The sequence below is a fragment of the Parasteatoda tepidariorum genome, chromosome 10 (genome assembly GCF_043381705.1).
Source record: "Parasteatoda tepidariorum isolate YZ-2023 chromosome 10, CAS_Ptep_4.0, whole genome shotgun sequence".
Classification (NCBI taxonomy): Eukaryota; Metazoa; Arthropoda; class Arachnida; order Araneae; family Theridiidae; genus Parasteatoda; species Parasteatoda tepidariorum.
The window spans coordinates 68,291,567-68,311,672 of NC_092213.1; the positions used below are offsets into that span (position 1 = coordinate 68,291,567).

At 30.5% G+C, this 20,106-nt stretch overlaps 1 long non-coding RNA gene across 1 annotated transcript in view; it reads right to left on the bottom strand.

Annotated features, from left to right (window-relative positions):
• Positions 1–15,870: 15,870 nt before the first annotated feature.
• LOC122271448 (uncharacterized) overlaps positions 15,871–20,106 on the bottom strand; it is a 29,208-nt gene continuing 24,972 nt past the window's right edge. The window contains exon 3 of the long non-coding RNA XR_011638083.1: positions 15,871–18,236. This is a non-coding gene — a long non-coding RNA (uncharacterized lncRNA). The remainder of the gene's footprint in view (positions 18,237–20,106) is intronic.

Here is a 20,106-nt window from a genome sequence, read left to right on the forward strand (position 1 = left end):
AGGAATTATATAAGAAAAAATAATTAAGTTGATAAATTTTGAATGATATATCTGTTAAGACTACATTTTGTTTCACACACTCAAAATTGTATTTCCTTATATCAATACTTTGAAATTTAATATTCGTTGACTTTACATTATTCATTGTGCTAGCTTATTTAAGGAGAAGCTAGCTCCCCTAATAAGATATTCACTCTTTTGTTTACCTTTCGTAAGTTTTATTATTATTAATGCTGATGATACATTTTACATTATGGATTTTGTTCAGAAGTTCATTAATAAATTTATCGTAAATTAAGGTAGCTAAAAGTAATTTCATTTATGTTAGAATAATTACATAGAAGAAAAAAGACATACTAAAATTGAAAAAAATTTTCTATTGAATTCATTAATACAAAATAAACAAATGATGAAAATACATAAGATACAAATATGATAAAAAGTAAACAAATATAATTAAAAAAGAATCATAGTAAAAATAGGGATTTAAATTAAAGAATTTTTTATGGTCTCTCTTACACGCAAACCTTCATTTCGCAGAGATGTATTTCCCAAGGAAAATAGTGGATGCATTGTAATATCAAATTCATCTTCACTTTCCTCTCCTCATCAAAACTTTGGTCATATGCTATATTTTTCTAAACACATAGATTGTGCAAAATGGCACAGGCGTTGATGATTTTACTTGTTGTTGTGGGTTCAAAGTGTAGCACCCTGTGCTTAAAGACATCGAAACAGTGATTTCAATAACCCATTGGCACCGTTCAACACAGTTTCTAGCTGTTGAATGACTATTTGGATTTGGATCATGGTAAGGAGTTATAAGCCAGGGCTCCAAGGGATAGCCACTATCGCTTGAAAAAAAAAATAAACGAGAAATCAAAATATAGAAAGATATCTCTTTCTTTGAGGTTAAATATAGAAAGATATCTCTTTCTTTGAGGTTAAGATTTTTTTCAAAATAAAACACTAGAATCAATAAAATTATTTTAGTTTGGAACCAGTAGAATGATTTATTTAAATGATTTTTTTACATTATTGCCACAAAATATGTGGTTAGAATTGAAACCATAGTCCTTCATAGAGTTAACAGCATAGTCTTTTTTTTTTTTTTTTCAAACACAAGATTGTTACTAGACAAGAAAATTGCCTACCTAGAAGTATGATTTATGTCAGGAGTATGATTCATAGCTATTTTAGTCTTTAATGAGCATGGTGCGTGCTTGACCAGGGGTCTGTCCAGACATTTTGTGAAAGGTCCTGTTTTTGTAAAATTGTGAAAACTATTTATAATTTGTGAATAAACTATTCATAATAAATTTATAAGCGCTAAGTCACATTCTTTCAACCAGGGTTCTGCTTTTGTGAATAAGTGCAAATAGGGTCCTGTTATTGCAATAATTGCTAAAAACCTTTTCAAGAAGTTTTTAAAATGTACATAGATACAAGATTCTGCTCAACAATTGATGCTACTAAATTAGAGATGCAGCATACAAATATTTGATATTTAGCCTATATTGCTCAACACAGAATATTCATTTCAAACGAATAATGGAGACAAAATCACTCACTTTTTTAATAATTTCAATTGACATATTTTAAATAACACAATTTAGTTACGTAAAACTTTTAATGTGTTACGCATTAAGTAAACACAATTCTCAAATTTATAGTAATTTAATTAAAAAAATTGCCACAAATTAATTTTTATTTACATAATATTCAATTAATTAATTTTATAAATAAATATAAATTGAACAATTATTTATTGACAAAAAAAAAATATATATGATTTAACATTAAAAGAATGCGCACACGATGTTTGTAAAAGTAGAAATATTTTCTCAGAATACTACATTTGGAATTTAAACTTAGGGAAACTTAGTTTGTCTCGAACCGTCTGTTAAAAATAATTCGTTATAAAATGTTATTTTGCTTCTGCAAAATTAATTATAATAATTTACTTACCAAGAAGACAACCACTATTTGCTCCAGTCTCAAACTTTTGCTGCAGAAAATCTCTAATTACAGTTTGCTGCCAGATGAAAGCATCATGGACACTCCCAGGAAATTTGGCATTAATGGACCTAATCAGGAGCTTGTCATCACAAATCTAGAAAAACCTAATACAGTAAAAATGAAATTGATTTATTTTGTAACTATTTAATAAGATGAATACAATATTATAATAATAATAAAACTTATTTTTTTAACTCTTCTACGAAATGCAATAAATGAAAGAAAAAACTTCTCTATAAAATATAATTCTATATTAAAAGATATTAAATTAAAATTCATTTATAAAATGTTTGAATTTATTATCGTTGCAGCTAAGTCATCACTTTCATTTGTTATTTTTTTGTTAGATAAAATTCTTCAATTATTATATTATTTGTGCAAACAAGGAAAGGTTATAAGTCATTAAACTGCCACAGTTACTTCATTAAAAATTTTTACTGAATGATGAAAAGAAAAATCTTTGCAAATGAAAATTCGATACATGTAATCTTATATCAATTGGTACTAATACTATTTTCACCAACCAGTTGAACATTTATTGAAAACTGTTGTTTTCTATCAAAATAACTATTGCTCCTGATGTTGGAGCCATCCTCTATTGGTTGTTTGATTGCAACATGGGTGAAATCAAGAGCACCGATCACACCCGGTATTCCAAATGCTGGATAGAAGTTTCTTTTCAGTGCGTGCTGCTCTATCTCCATCACAGAAAATCTTACTTCCCCTTTCAAGAAACTTTCACACAATGCCTGGCTCACAGCAGCAAGGCAACGACTGACAGCTACTTGACTGACAGCCAAACAAAAGTCATTCGTCACTGTTTGCTGGTAACCACCAGCAGCATTAAACCTTAGAGCAATCAATACCCGAAAAGAAATCAGTATTCTAAATTTAGCTAAAAATCAATACTAGGATATTTTTTGATTTTTAAATTTCTCAAACTATACACTATATTTTAAAGATGATAATAAAATGACACATTTTTTTGTAGTTTAATTTAATAAACTTTGAACTTTAAAGTAAAATTTATCTACAACTGACAAAATAAAATTAATATGACATTGTTTCATCATTATTATTTATACATTTATTCCCTTTTGTTCATGAGCCACATTAAATACTTCTCTATCAACAATATGCTTTGTTTTCCATAATACACAACAAAAAACTAATTTAATATAAATTTTTAAAACTTATATTATCAGGGGAATTCTTAAACAATGTATTATCCTTATATGTTTTGTTTTCCGTATTATTTTCTTGTTTTCTTTGTGTTATTATGTATTGTGTGTGTTTAAGAAAAGCCCAATTTCTTTACCCAATTTAAAAATATTTTACAAAACATAAAAATTTTTGATAGATATTTCAACTTAGAAATAACCATAATGCAGCAAAATATACAGATCTTTCTAGAATTTCCATGTCCTAAATTAATCATAGTTTATCATAAATATTTCTTCTACGTTAGAATCAAAATAAGAAAATAAAATTCATGAATTTTTAAGCATTACAAATGAAATAAAAGATGGATGACGACATAGTAGCTTGGTACACAATTAACTAATTTGCATTATTTAGATGCAGTTCTGATAAATGAAAAAGTAAGATTATAACTTTTATTGGTAATAACTAAAAAAAAGTTGCTGAAAATTGAATAAATCAAGATACAAATTCTTAGAATTAACAAGCAAAAGAATAATTATGGAACAGTCGTTAGAATAATAACACAATAGTCTGCTTTAGAATTAATAATTTGATAGTTTAGAATAAATTTAATTAATTAAATGTGATACAGGTATTATATTTAAAGAAAAATATAGCTATAATTCAAGAGAAATAATGTTTATTTACTTTAAGGTGTGGTGGTAGACCTTCTTGCGGCAAGAGATGTTTAATCTTTTCAACAACATAAATTGTTGTAGATTTATCTAGCCGAAAGAATCTAATAAATAGGGTATCACTGAAACTAAAGGCATCTTCCCTATCGCAAAAAATTCTGCGGGGAACTTAAAAGGGCCGCCATTGTTTCAATTTCGAATAGGATTCACGAGCGATTTGACTGATGAATTCGTAGAAACTAGTGATCGAATACAATCCGTCTGCTAAAATTTTGAAATTAGAGATATTCGTTCACTGTAGAAAAATGACGTCACTTTCCTCTTCCTAGCTCGTTCGAAGGCTGCGAGTTTAGGTCCACTCCAGTCGTTCCAAAATGAAACGAGTTTTGAACCAGTGCGAAACTGATGGTTTTTTTATTCGAACTGAAATTGGTTAGTGTCGCACGAAGTGCACTAGTTTAAAAGTAGGTGTGCTTGTTGAGATAACAAATTAAAAATGGCCGGCAGTGGTATTGGAGAAATGGATTTTTACCATCAGTGTGGAAATTGCAAGCTTTTCGGCCGAGAAGAGAAAATAAGAGAACATGTCGTCGCTTTGAAACAAAAAGGTGGTAACTCAAAAAAAGCAAGTTTCTCAGGAGAGCGATTTCTAACTTTTCAGGAACTTCCACCGCAGGTTGACTCGAGGCTATGGTGACTATTGCAAAATAGTTTACATTTAAAAAAGCCTGTTTCGTTAAATTTTTAATGAACCAGGCTTGATTCTTGTAGCATTTCTAATTTTGTGGTAATTTCGAAATAAGTTAAGGTATTTTGAGTTGCAACACTTTTCTCTAAAACTTTTATTAAAAGTGGAGAATTATTTCAAAATACAACGATGTTCTTCAAAATATTCTCCCGAATATTACATGTTTCATTTCAAATTTTGACATACAACAGTGTAGGAAAAAAATCGCTCTCCTGAAAAACTTGCTTTTTTGAGTTACCACGGCTTAGTTTCAAAGCGACGTTATCTCCTCTAAGGTTTTGTTGCAACTGGCACACTGCTACACTATTCCCTAAAACCAAGATTGCAAATCGCGCCAATGCGATAACGATTTATCAGCTCTCTAAATTAATTTTATGGAACTATGAAGATAACACGTGTTTCTCTAAAAGGGTACTTTTTTTTACACAAAATGACCCAAATATCTCATCTTTCGATTTTCTTGAGTTACTACGGTTTAGTTTCAAAGCGGCGATGTGAAGAATTGCACTAGAAAAAGTGAATCAATTAATGATTCACTTACTTTTGGTACGTTATATAAAAGAATTATATGTTAATGATAAGGTAAATTACGTACTAAAAGTTAAGTATAGATCATGGAATAGATAATAAATATTAACTTCCAATGTTTATTAATGTATATATCTACACGTATGATACTCTATTGAAAAGTGTTTACGTATTTTTTAGTATATATAATTATTAAATGAAATTAGTAAGTTAATTTCTTTTCATTCTTATTAATAAGAAATTTTTAGGCACGTGTTATTCGCTCGTTTCCTTCTGTGAATTCTTTACGTTAATGATAAATATATAAATAAGTATGATTTATGAAAATTTTATAGGAAAATTAATTACTTAGAATGTTAAATTTGTTCCAAACAATAATATTAAACTCTTTTTTAAAAAAAAACACTATTTAATGAATTAAGCATATTGATTTGATATAACTGCATTGATATTATCATCAAACCGTTTTGTATATTAATGTTTGAAATTGTTATTTTATATTATCGATTCTGTTGGCATTGTTTTTACCAATTACATTAGATCTTGAAGGTAAATTCTTTCAGCATTTTGTTATTCTGAAAAAAAAAATTTTTTTTGTACAAGCACATCAGTAATTGTAGCAAATAATTTCCACGATTTATTCGATGTTTCATAATCATAAGTTTTTCGAGTAAATTTTTAATTTTTTTTAAAAGAAAAGTCATTAAATTATGTTTTATTAACATCACACTTGCCCAGTGTATCCAGATTGGGCTACAAGTAGCGGATTGGGTTACTTTTAGAAGTCCCTGCTACTGAAAATCGAATTTGGGCTACCCGCTACCTTTTGGGCTACTTATTATTTTTCTAACGCTACAAATCTTTAAAATGCACTACTTTTTTTCCTCACAGAAATGTATATGTATTTTGCAATTTTTCCTCTTCCCATTATAAATGATTCTGAAAGTTTGCAGTTTCTTTACCCTTTTTAAAAAGGACATTTTTTGTTGTTGTTGAAAACGCTTTAACTTTGCATTCTTGATTTGTTTTGCTGATGGAGTCTATCTATGTTTCAAATCGTAGACTCGTGAAATCGCTAAGATATATATGGAAAAATCACAGAGAGTATGATGGGGAAAAAATCTTTAACTCCAACTATTATTAATCGTTTATCTTCTGGAAAAATAAATCACGTAACTCGCTTTGAAACTCAGAAAAATTAAATCTAGAGTCATTAAACCTGCTGAATGAAAATAGTAGTGAATGACAATGAGTTTCCAAAAGATATCGTACTTTTAAATGCTTTTTAGTGAATTCATTACTTTTATAAATTACCATATATTTACAGTTGCACGAAAAATAGCATTCCAGGAAATATGGAAATTTTAAGTTAAATTGAAAACTTCTCTCTGAACATTTGCTTATCGCATACATGTTCACTATTTTCCGATTTGCCAATAGAATTATTACCGCAAAAATCCCAAATTGTAGAGATGTAAAATCAGTGGCGCTTTCTCTTAACAAAGTGGGACAATTTTTTTCCTGATGGCATTCCTACAAATGGGATAGATTTCTGGTGCAAGGTCACAACAATTAAAAATGCAGGTGGTGATCTTGCTTTTAAGGAATTGTCTCAGTTTGGATTAAATATGTATAGTTTATCGATTAGCAATGCCACAGTTGAGAGAGTGTTTTCAAGAGTAACATCAACAAAAACCAAACTTTGTAACAGGATGGGACTTGAACTTTTATCATGAATTCTTCGAGTTAAAATGATGTTTGAAGATAGAAATATATGTTGCTATGATTTTATACCATCAGCTAAAATGCTCAAATTTAATTCATCGATTTATCATGGGGAATCATCTACAGAGGAAAATGAAGAGGTAGATCACATATTTTCGGTTATGCAATTCTAATATCTTGTACTACAATAATTTAGCATTTTTAGTGGGTTAACTTAGTCAAAAGAATAAGCTAATGTGTTAAGACGAATATTTCAAAAATTTCTGCAATTTTTTCCTTCTTTTCTAAATTAAATATTGCTGAAAATTATTTTATTTTAAATAATTAATTACAAAATTTAAAAATATATTTTTATTAATAGTATCTTTTTCTACAGAACTACCTAGCTTTCTACGTATTAAAAAAAGATTATGAAAAAATAATATTTCTTATGCAAAAAAAAAACATATTTTGATTCACAACCAGGATATTAATTTTGATAGAAGATTGGAAAGTGGGGTTACTTTTCCCGACTGATTTTTACACATAAAAAAGCTTGAAAAAACGCGCTATCCAATATTATTATAATATTAGTGTTTTTCATATTACGCGTTCTTTCAATTTAACACTTTCAGCAAAACAAACCACAAATGAATTCGGGAGACTCCGCAAGCTTGCTATGATGCTACCCAAAATATAGCAGACGGCGCTGTTTTACAGAAATATAGCCAAATAAATTAGAACACTCAAAACAGGGCAAACTTTACACTTTATTTATCCTGTGGTATTAATTTTGTTAAATTTGATTTGTTAATATTTATAAATATATATATATATAGTTCCATATGTTTTTTATTTATTCCTTTATTTTTTGGGCTACAAAATGTTCGAATCCGCTACTTTTTAATGTTAAGATCTGGCAACACTGCACTTGCTAATAGTTACTTTTTTTCCAGGATAATTTTTCTGAGGGGTAATAGAAAGATAGTTGAAATATAATTTGAGACGAAATTATATTTCTTATTTTACTGTATCTAATACACAACATCGTATGCCTGACAAACATTTATATATATTCTTAAATTCAGTGCATGTAGTGGTAGTGAAAATCAAATTAACCTTTTTGTGACAGGGTGCCTTTGTTTAAGCTTTGTGTGCTCGTTCGGGACGTAGTGAGAGGAATTATACTACAGGACAGGGGTTTTACAATACAGAGCCTTTTTTTTAATCACAAATAATTACGTTTTTGTCCTATATATATCAATTATAGTCTAGTCTTAAAATCTTTGAGACTTTTAAATAGTTTTGTTATTAATTTTAAAATTTTTTTACAGACTCTTGGGCGAACACTGAAGAGCCATTGTGTGGACAGTCTGGTAACCTATCAGAAGAAGAAACTGTGTCAAGCGAACTGTTACAAGCAAAAACTGTGTTCACATGGAGCAATTCTGCTACCCTGCTTTTGCTCACTATCTACAAGGAAAAGCTGGAGCGTTTCAAATTCAATAAAAAAAAAGAATTATATGGACTGAAATAGCTTCAGCTATGGCCAAACACGGCTATCAATTGACTCACATCCAGTGTGATAACAAAATAATTTGTTAGTTAGTTAGTTAATTAAGTATTATTGGCGCAAAAGCCATTTTTGGCCATACCGCACCTACAACTTGTTTTATAAGAAACTTTCTGCTATAAGTTATTGCTAAAGTTACAACAAAATAGAGGGACTGTTGTCGAGTTACAGGAAGGTGAATTGAATTGAATTGAATGTAAGTTTTAATGGCTCAAGGTCCAGAGAGGACATGCTGCTCCAGACACACGGTTTTAAAACATATTAAAAGGTAGAATAGAGTACAATTACACAATCAATAAGTATAGTAAAAATGATGAGAATTCTAAAACAGTGTAAATGCAAGTATTTTTATATGCGGATAAAACTTGATAAAAATGTTTAGCATGATAAATCTCTTATATACTGTTTAAAATACCAATAGTGTACAGGAAGGTGAAGGATAATAACAGACTTTTAGGTAGCAAGCGTATGAAGGTCTGTTTACACGGTCCAATTTCTTGGACGAAGATTGATTGATATTGATGGAAACTTGTTTTGCTTTGAGCTTGGATCATCTAAGCAACCATCCAAGTACTTGAACGGGAAAGAGAAATGCTCCTTTCAGGAGAAATACGAGCGATTTTTATTCTCCCAAACGTGACATCGGTAATACAACCAATGGATCAAGGGGTAATTGAAACAACGAAGAGACTCATCACACATATTCTTGAATGCGAAGAAAATCTTAATGAGGCGCAGAGAAAAAATTAATGTGAAAGACGTTATCTGCATGGTTGCCCAGGCATGGCAATTAGAGAATCCGGCTACAATTCGTAAGTCATTCAACAAAATAATTGTTTAAAAGAGGAGACAGGGTGAATCCCAGCAGACGGAAAACACACCGACAGACGGGGAACTTCTTGAGAACACCAATAGAATTAAAGGATGTGAAGAAGTTTTGGAAGTGGAGATTTGCGAGTGGCTAGACACTGAAAATCAACATCCAAATTTTGAAATTCTCAATGACGAAGAAAACATATAAGCCGTTAATCCTTCATCGGATATTAATGACGTTGAAACTGAAGACGAGGTCTTTGAAGATTCCACGACTATAAGTCATAGTGAAGGTGTTCAAGCACTGACAACTGCCCTATAATATTTGGAGCAAAGAAACGATGCTACACCGATGGATCTCCTGTTGTTCAAAAATTGGCGCGATAGGGCAGCCCATGATAGAAATTCTGGACTTTTGCAACGAAAGGTAATAGACTTTTTTTAACAGAATGTAAATTTAACAAATTAATGTTAAAAATGCAATATTTTCTTGAGATTTGTGTTAGTTAAATATCAAAAGACGCATTTTCAAAAATAAGTATACTTAAAAGAAATTCCATTTTACTTTTTAAAATATAGTACTAGAGTTGATTTCCCTTTTAAATCTCTTAACCTATGAAGCAAAAGTTCTTATATGTTTATTTTTATCATTTAAAAAAAGTTCAATTGTTTTTTATTTTAAAAGTAGTTAAATTCGCAAGAAGTTCGAAGGTTTATACATGGTTTCTATTAACCGAGATTTCCGATATCCGAGGCACTAGCGGTCTCAATTAGCTCGGATAATCGAGTTCTTACTGTATTAAAAACGCTACTAAAGCAAGTTTCTTAAATGGAGAAATTGAATTTCCGTATTTGAAATTCTTAAAACATTCCATCATCAGAAAAAAAGGAAGGAAATACGAAAGGTAGCCAAGGCTTTAGAGGACATGGACAAGGAAATTGCTTTAGCTGAAAAAATGAATGCAGCATTTCAAACAGAAAAAACTCACCAAAAGAAATTAGAACAAAAATCGGAAGTTTCACTTGAGGACCCTTCAACCCCATTTAACCGCCAGGAAAGCGTGACACAAAAGTTGATTTCTGATAGTTCCAGTGATTCATCGGTTAATACGACAATGTCTGATACTTCCATTGACGAAATTAATTGCGATTAAAGGCCGTTAGAGGTTCCATCGGATATTAGAGACGTTATAAAAAAATGGTACTTCGATTCTCCATCAATTCCTCGAGAAGCTTCAAAAAAACTGTTTAAGGAGTTGCGTACTTGGCATCCTTCTTTACCTTCCAATGCGAGAACTCTTCTAAAAACTCCAAGGGAAATATTTTAACAGAAAAATCGGATCGGAAAATTTTTATAACTTCGGTCTAGAAAAGACAAATCACGTATCCAAACGTTAGATTTAAAAGAAATTAAGCAGCTGTCTTCAAATTTTCATGTTGATGGAATTCCTCTGCATTCAAGTAGAAACATGAGCTTGAGGCCATTGTGTAAGGTTCGCATAAGTTAAATTTTATCACAGCGGAGAAAAGTTTAACTTTTTAATAATTAAAGGTGGCAACAGATTTGATACGTAAATAGAACGCTTCGCTTTAACATATTTGTCGCTGTTTATTACTTTTTATTAAATACTTTTTTAAAATATCTTTTCGCTTCTTCATTATATTTCATATAAACTATGTTCCTTGTCTTCCAACCTTATCTTATTGCCATTTTGCATTCAAGAGGATTCCAACCAAATGCCTTTTACTGTTGCTTTGTTTTACGGGGAATCGAAACCTCCCATTAACATTTTTTTTCCTTCCGAATTCATAGATGAAGTAGTATGCTTCTTGGAAGAAGGCATAGAATTTCAGGGCAAATAACTGGCTTTGAAAATTAGATGTTTCACTTGTGATGCTCCGGCAAGGGCCTACATTAAATGCATAAAGGGCCATTGCGGATACTATGGGTGCGATAGATGCATTCAACAAGGCGGGAAAAAATTCATTGGTTTTTCAAAAAAAAAAAAAAATTCCCCGTTGAGGACAGACAAGTCTTTTCCCGCAAAACAGCAAGTTGAACATCATATAAGAACGTCGCCATTGGAATATTTAAAAATAGACATGGTAAATCAATTCCCTCAAGAATATATGCATCGCGTTTGCTTATGTGTCATGAGGATATTACTTTTCATTTGGAGTAATGAAACGAGGGAGAATGGAGAGATTATTCCTATTACAGATAAATAAGCTTAACTTAGGATTAAAACACGCAGAGAAGTTTTGGCCATCAGATTTCGTAAGAAGGCCAAGGTCCACAAAAGAGCTGGACCACTGGAAAGCTACAGAATTTAGACAATTTCTTTTATATCTAGCTCCTGTCTTCTTACGAGATATACTTACAAATGAAATATACGACTATTTTATGTTGTTTTCATGCGATAACCTATATGGTATCGAAAGAATACTGCATCAAATACGATAAAGCTGCTCAAAAGTTTTATCAGTGAATCAGAGGAGTTATATGGAGAGAATTTTATTTCCTATTACGTTCATTCACTGATTCACTTAGCAGATGACGTTTTGAATTTCGGGCCGTAGGACCGATTTAGTAGCTTTCCTTTTGAAAATCACTTTCAGATGTTAAAAAAAACTTAATAAAAACCAACCAGGATAGTAAAATGGTTTTTAGAGAAACCTGAAAACAAAAATGTTATCAATAATCGAGAAGTGTAGCTTCCTCTTTCAGTAAGAGAACACAAAGAATAATAAGTTCGAAAGGAAGGATTGCAAGGAGTCTCTAGTTGAAAACTGAAAAAGGGAATATTTTCTATCCAATCTGGCAGCAAAGATTTCTTCTTAATCTTGAAAAATAAAAATATGATAAAAATGGCTTTTATTTTTTAAGCATTTACTACGGAAATCTATGTTGTTGGAAGAAAATAGGAGGTACGACCATTTAAGAAGTGTTCCTATGCTGGCGGGACAAAAAATTTTCCTCCCTAAAAATAAGCAATGTGGAAGAAAATACGATCTTTTCCATAAACCAAATAAAGTGTGCATTAAGGCCTGTTTACACGGTCCAATTTCTTGGACAGAGATTGATTGATATTGATGGAAACTTGTTTTGCTTTGAGCTTGGATCGTGTAAACAAACATCCAAGAACTTGGACCAACTTCTTGGACGATAGTAGAGCATGCTCGACTTTTCATCCAAGTGTTTTCTCCCTTAACCAATCAGCGTCTTAGGTTTAATAACGTCAACAAGCCGGCATATATAATTGTTTCGTGTCAGTTTTCATATGTTCTGTTATTCTATATTCTGTCAGTTTTCATATATTTTAATCTCTCCCGATCGTTTTCGTCAATTTTAATCCTGTGGAATATAATTTTGTGATTGTTGCCTTCATGTAAGTATGAATTTTTAAAAATCTATTTTTTTTTTGGGAAATATTTTAATTTATAAATTAAATTATTGAAAGTACTTTCTTATTTTTATAGAATGGAATGGAATAAAAACGCCATTTACAAACTCATTGCTGAGTACAAGGAGCGACCGGAATTGTGGGACAGTAATATCCCATCATATTCCGATCGATACATAAGAGAGAAATCTCTGAATGATATAGCTAAGCTTTTTGGTACAGATGTAGATAATGCGAAAAAGAAGATAAACAATCTGAGGACGCAGTTTTTAGATAATCAAAAAAAAGTGATTGAGTCGAGGACAAGTGGAGCTGGTAAAATAAATATAATTTTCTTTCTTTTTTAAAGAATTTATGAAAATTTAAATGAAACATTCATGAAGCTAGCGAATTAAACAAAATATTTATCACTATAAGAGTTTTATTTCAATCTACTTCAATTTAAATATAAAACTTTAAAAGAAACGTTGTTAAGTTGTTCTTTTTCTCAATTTTTTTATTTCAATCTGTTAATACAAATAACATGGGATTTAAATGATTTTTATTTTTAGAGTTACTGTTTGCATAAAAAATTCCAGTACTTAACCAAATAATTTTATATATTATTAATATAATATACATTATTACCTAACTTTAAGTTAGTATTATTAAAATATTTTATTTTTGATGTTTTAGGATTATAAATAAAGTAAACAAAATATGTAATTTCAAAGCAAACGATTCTTTTCTTTTGCTTTCTTTAAACAGAAATATAATCAATACTTTTAATATATTTCTGCCCAAGTTCCAATCAATTAAAACTATATAATTTAAGCATTTTTTTTTTGTTGATAAAACTAAAGAAATTTTCATGAATTATTTCCCTGGACAATACGAAACTGTACTGTTCTTCAGGTACAAGTTATTGTCAATATTCTAATTAAAAAATATTTGTCATGATTTTTTCCAAGTACAATTTGCTGTTTCTGCATCTTTTATTGAACTAAATATGTAAATTCAAAACAATTACTTATTACTTTTATTTATATACTTTCATCAATATATATTTGCCTCAGTTTCTGTTCATTTTATAAAACTAAAATAATTAATTTAGATTTAATTTAAAAAAGAAATGTTGTTGAACTGTTTTCTTGGTGAAATTTTTTAATATTTCAGCCTCATAAATTTAATCTTGAATTACTGACATTATTTTTGCCTATTGTTTGAAGTTAGAGCATAAGTTAATACAAAGCAAATAATTATTATTCTAACTAAATTTGTGTTAAATGTATAAAATGAAAAGAATTTATTTGAATTTTTACTTAAAATTAGAGAAATGTTGGTGGAATTAGAACAATTATGAATTAATATAATTGTAAACAAATCTTCATTTCAGTAAAATAATTAGTGCCATTTACTATTAATTTCAGCTGAAGTTCAATTTTTAACAGCTTAATTAACTAAGAGTTTCTGAAGCCACATATAATTTTAAATACAGATAAGGTTATTATTATATTTTATTACAGGTCTCGACGATGTCNTTTACTATTAATTTCAGCTGAATATAATTTTAAATACAGATAAGGTTATTATTATATTTTATTACAGGTCTCGACGATGTCTTTGAACCAAAGTGGGTGTACTATAAAGAGTTGATGTTTCTAAAACAAAGTACCGTTCCTCGTGACAGTAGGAATAATTTAAAGGTTCGTATAAAAATAAGATTTTATCTTTAAAATTTGGCATTATGCTATTGCTTGAAACCCGATAAAATATTTGATTTACATCTCTAGTTTAAAACTATGAAATTAATATATATATTTTTTTTACTTAATTACAGCATAACTGTTGAAATTAAAGAAAAAAATTACTAAAATATCCTTATTAGTCCTATAATTTCTCACTATTGATTTTTTTATTGACACTGTAAAGTCATCCATGAGGAATGCAAGTTGTTTTGTTATGATGTTCGGGTAAGAATGTAATTAATCCTACTGATTTCAATTATACAAAAATTTTGTTGGGAATCTCTTATAAGGATTTTTCTTCATGGAACCACGTGATACCTTCTAACATTGTATTGCGAAATTCGGAGATACTTATATCTGAAAAAACACATTTCAGTTTTAATTGATGAAGCCTATATAAGTCAAAAGTTATTAAATTTAAGTGAAATCAACATCATTAACAAATTTACTTTTAAGTTAAATTATTGCTCCTTTAAACCTAAAAACACTATTAGTAATTTCCGTAGAAGCAGATTGATAAGTTACTTTAAAAGTCACATGAAGCTTTATTTCCTTACAGCAAAAACAGAAGGAAATTGAGAGAACGTTCGAAGATGACTCGACGGATGAAGATCCCTATTTGGAGAATAACCTTAACTCGCCAAACACCACGCCAACCCTGCAACGAAAAAGAAAGTGCACGCAGGAGGAAGATTTAATGGCTGCTGCAACAGCAGCCATTAACAATGTTGCCAGCAAAGATGATTTGGACTGTTTCGGCTCCTACATCGCAGCGGAGCTAAGAACTTTGTCACCAAGGAGCCGGACAGTTGCCAAATCGCGTATTTCTAATACGCTCATGGAGTTCAAAAATAATTAAATGATTTATTTAAATTCAGTTTTTTCCCCCATAATTTTAACCAGAAATCATATAATATCAACATTTTATATTGCCCTGGTTGTTGGATATCATTAATTTTCAGAAAAATAATGTATTGCAGACAACAAATTAAAAACAAATATCTCTATTAATGATGAATACAAAAAGCCAATATTAACAACAAAAAAAACATGGACCATTTAAATAATTGCAAATCAGGATAAAAGAAATGATAAACATATAAAGATTTAAAAAAGACTGGTTCTACATTTGCAATTAAACAAAAGATGATAGTGTGCTCAACTGTTGAAAGCAGAATTTAATCTGTCATGAGCACAATCTCAAACAAATGCCTTTATTGATCATCAATACTAAAAATTATAAATATATCAACCATTTAAATAAAAGCAAATCATAAAAATAAATGAATAGCATTTAATAATAAACACTTTAAGAGACTGGTGATACATTTGCAATTAAATAAAAGATGATAGTGTGCTCAACTGTTGAAAGCGGAATTTAACGGAACAAAAGGGGCAAGGAACAAAATTAAAGCTGGATAGGTTACAAAACTTAACAATTTAACATACAGAATTAACAATTTTAAAAAAAATGTAACATACTTCATTAAGAATTATTTTCAGAATGCTTGAATATTACTTTTTATTTCATAATGCTAGAAATTAATTAAAAAAAGAATTAATTCAGAATTATTTTTAGAATCTTTATACCTAACTGTTAAAAAAAGGAAAGAAAATTTATTTTTTAAACTTGAACATAGCTATGCTGGCATTAGAGGATATAATTTACCTAACGTTTTAAATAATTGAAATTTATGTAGAATTAAGTTAAAAATAAATTTAAATAAAAATATATGAATAGAGAATCGATTAATTAAACTGAATTTAATTTACATAAAATTGGAATAAAAAATAAATAAGATTTTAAACTATGAATCTGTCTTGCCATGGCACTTTGCCAACACCGTTGAAGTAAGAACAAAGTTCATCCCTTACTTCTCAGGCATTAAGAGATGCCTTGCGACACCTCTAATTCCAGCATAGCTATGATCAGGCCAGGGAGCCTGATTAATAGCTCCTTCCTGATTGTTTTCTCGATTAAAAAAGTTAGGCGGAGAGTACCTGCTGACAGAAGATGTTTTTCTTAAATAATTGTGCAATGCACAGCATGCCAGCACGATACTCTCAACTTTTTTAATATCGAGAGGGTTGACTCGTTGAAGGACTTTGAATCTGGCTGATAAGATGCCAAATGCATTTTCGACAGTACAGTCCTTCTAGCCCTACTCAAACAGTAATTGAATATTCTCTTTGTTCGCGTTTAATTCCGCTTGGGGTAAGGCTTTATCAAGTAAGATTTAAGTGGGAAAGCCTCATCTGCGACCATCACAAATGGGGATTCGCTATCATTTAATTGATTCACTAGCCTAGTAGGGCCTGGCACACAAAGTGCCCTGTTTTCAAGAGCACTAATTAAAGTTGATTTGGAAAGTATGGTGCTATCTGCTACCCTGCCATTTGTGCCCACATCTACATACAGAAAATTACAATTCGCATCAACTAGGGCAAATAGTACAATGCTGTTGGACAGCTTATAATTGGAAAATACTCTAGAGTGACCAATGCGCAAGCGATTTAATATTACTTCCTGCTTTCGACTAATGTTTAGACTTTTATAAGATTTAATAGAAGGTTTTTAATGTCTTGCAATTTATTATTTATTTCATTTTCCCATCATTTTGCCAGTGTAAATACTGTTCATTGTCAATTGCATTTTTGATATCTCTGTAGGTAAGGGGGTTGTTTGTTATATTGTTTGTTGACTTAGCCACTTTATCTGCTGCTTCATTACCCGAAATGCCAGCATGGCTTGGCACCCAACATAAAATTATGGCATATTCTTTGAGTAAATTGCTGTATAGGTTTAAAATATTATTTATAATAGAATGTGTATTCAGTTTTTTATTTTGCAAGGCAACTACGACACTTTTTGAATCTGAATATATCATCCATTTACTACAACCTTTGAGAAGAAATAAATTGAAGAGTCAGGTAAACCCCATGGCATTCAGGTGTAAATACGGAGCATTTTGAATGTAATTTTTCAGATATTGTGAAGATAGGGGTAACAACAGCGTTTGCAACATGGTCAAGGCCTTTAGACTTCCTACACGGACGTACTATGGAATTCCAAAGTGTTTCAATCACCTACATCCAATGTATGTGGACAATATTCTATTTACTTTTTACTGAAACGCTGTCAAGGCTATTCTATGTATCATATTTCAAATCAATTATATGAAAATGATTTTCAGATGTATCAATTTGTAAAGAAAAATATGGTGTAAGATTTGTGTTTAGAAAATTAAAAAAAAATTGAACTAAATCTAGTGTCTTTCATGTCATTATTATAAAATTTTACATTTATACAACAATCGTGAAGTAACCGTATCTCGACTCCGTTCTGTTACGAAGCATTTAGTAAAAGAAAACACGTTTAACGCATATAACGAAGTTTTTTTGAATTGTCAAAAGGAAGGAATTATTGAAGATCTTATTTCTTACTTTAGACCAGTATTATACGCATGATGGCATGGATATTAAGATTTATTCACAACTCAAGAGACAAAACCAATTTTCGAAAGGGAGAATTATCAGTAAAAGAATTAGATGAAGCTGAAAGTGTCCTCATAAAAAGAGTGCAAAAGTATTACTCCGCAATTTATCAATAGTCTAAAGACTTTAAACGTTTTTACAGATGAAAATGGAATTTATAGAGTAAAGACGAAATTAACTGACAGGCTTAACTGATAGAAAACCCAGACTGTTAGAATAGGCTATATAGTTAAGTTTGTTTCAAAAACTTCAGAAAAGGAGAAAAAGAAAATTGATCTAACTGCGGCAAAATTCTTTTATGCATGTGGAATACCATTTAATGTTGTTGAAAGTCGTGCATTTCATGATTTAATGCGTATCTTGAAACCAAGTTATAAATTGCCTTCACTTAAGGTGCCTCACTACCTTGAAAAGTCGAATTTCGATGAAATTTTCGAAATTGAGATTTTTTACTTTTAAAAATATTTGGAATCTTATCTTTCGATTGGCGGTAAAATTTCGTTGATACGATAATTCTAACCCGAGATACGTGCATTTGAAAAAGTATTAGTTTCAGTGAAAATCCACCGGAAGTGAAATTTCGAAACCGAAACTAATCATGTTTTTGACAGATTCAGTGCATAAATCATTGTTTTCCATTTTTTTTTGCTTTTAAAGAACTTTTTAAAGTAATTATAAACAATTCGAAATATTTTAATAGTCTGTATTGTTTTTATTATTTCAAATATGGCAACAAGAGATTGTTGTCATTTGGCTCTCTTGTGATTTCGATTGTTGTTTGGAGTTAGTTTTCTTATTTTGATTTGATTTATACAAGAATAAATAGCTTTATTTTGAATTATTTTATAATAATTTTTTTTAGCTGATATGGCAGGAAAAAATTATCGCAACAAAAAGCGAAAGTTCTATGGAAATAGGTATTCAAATTTACCTAACAAAAATAACGTGGATGGCACTGAAAAGGAGAAACTTTCTACTGCTAGTTTCTCTAAACTGAAAGATAAATTACAAACTGTCGAGTTTCAAATGCTAACAATCAAGGTAATAGAATAATATCGATTGAATTCCTTGTATGCTTACTTTCTGCCCTATCTTGTTCTGAATGTTTTCAGCAATCGCTATCAATAATTGAAGATTCAAGGTATGGACTTTTGTCAAACTTTACAGTGAAGTGTAACAGTTGCTCTTTTATGGTTCCTTTCCCAACATCAAAGAAAATTGATATATGCTCTGAAATCAACACTCTTCTTGTTTATGGGTTGCGATTGATTGGTAGAGGTTACACTGCAGGCAGAAAGCTATTTTCTATGCTTGACTTACCTTTCTTAGCGCCATACAGTTTTCAGAAACAAGTGAAAAAGTTATCTGATGCTGCTGTAAAACTGTCCAAAAGCAGCATGAATGAGGCTGCAAAAGAAATAATTGCAATGAAACAGTCTAATGAAGTTGTGACACCTTGTGGAATTTCTGTCGATGGAACTTGGCAACGTCGAGGTTATAGTTCATTGAATGGTTGCGTCTCTGTTATCTCCATTGATACCGGTAAAGTACTTGACTGTGAGGTGATGTCATCCTATTGTAGAATGTGCTTAGCATCAACAAATTCTACGAAACCTCATATTTGCCGAAATCATACGGCCTCTGCTGGAAGTATGGAGAGTGTTGGTGCTCTTAGAATCTTTCAAAGATCGGCTCTACTGAATAGCCTTGATTATAGAGAGTACTATGGCGATGGAGATGCAAAAGCATATGAAACCGTTAAAAACGTATATGGAAAAGACAGTGTTGTGAAGTATGAATGCATTAGACATGTGCAAAAGCGTGTTGGTTCCCACTTACGAAAGGTAAAAAAAAATACAAAAGGACTTGGCGGGAAAGGCAAACTGACAGATAAGTTCATAGGTAAACTACAAAACTATTATGGGATTGCAATTCGAAGCAATAGTGGAAATCTTCTGGAGATGCAAAGATCAGTAATTGCTGCTTTTTTCCACTGTTGTTCTAGCTCAAAAAAGCCAATGCATGTGCAGTGTCCTCCTGGCTTGGAGAGTTGGTGCAAGTACCAGCAGTTTCAGGCGTTAGGAAAAAACTATAAAGAAAATGTCCAAGGTTTACCTGAGAAAGTAATGGCGGCTATAAAGCCAACATACATGAAATTGTGCAATCAAGAGTTGTTGAAAAAATGTTTGCATGGAAAAACTCAGAATCAAAATGAAAGCTTCAATGGTGTTATCTGGCAAATCTTGTCAAAGAATGT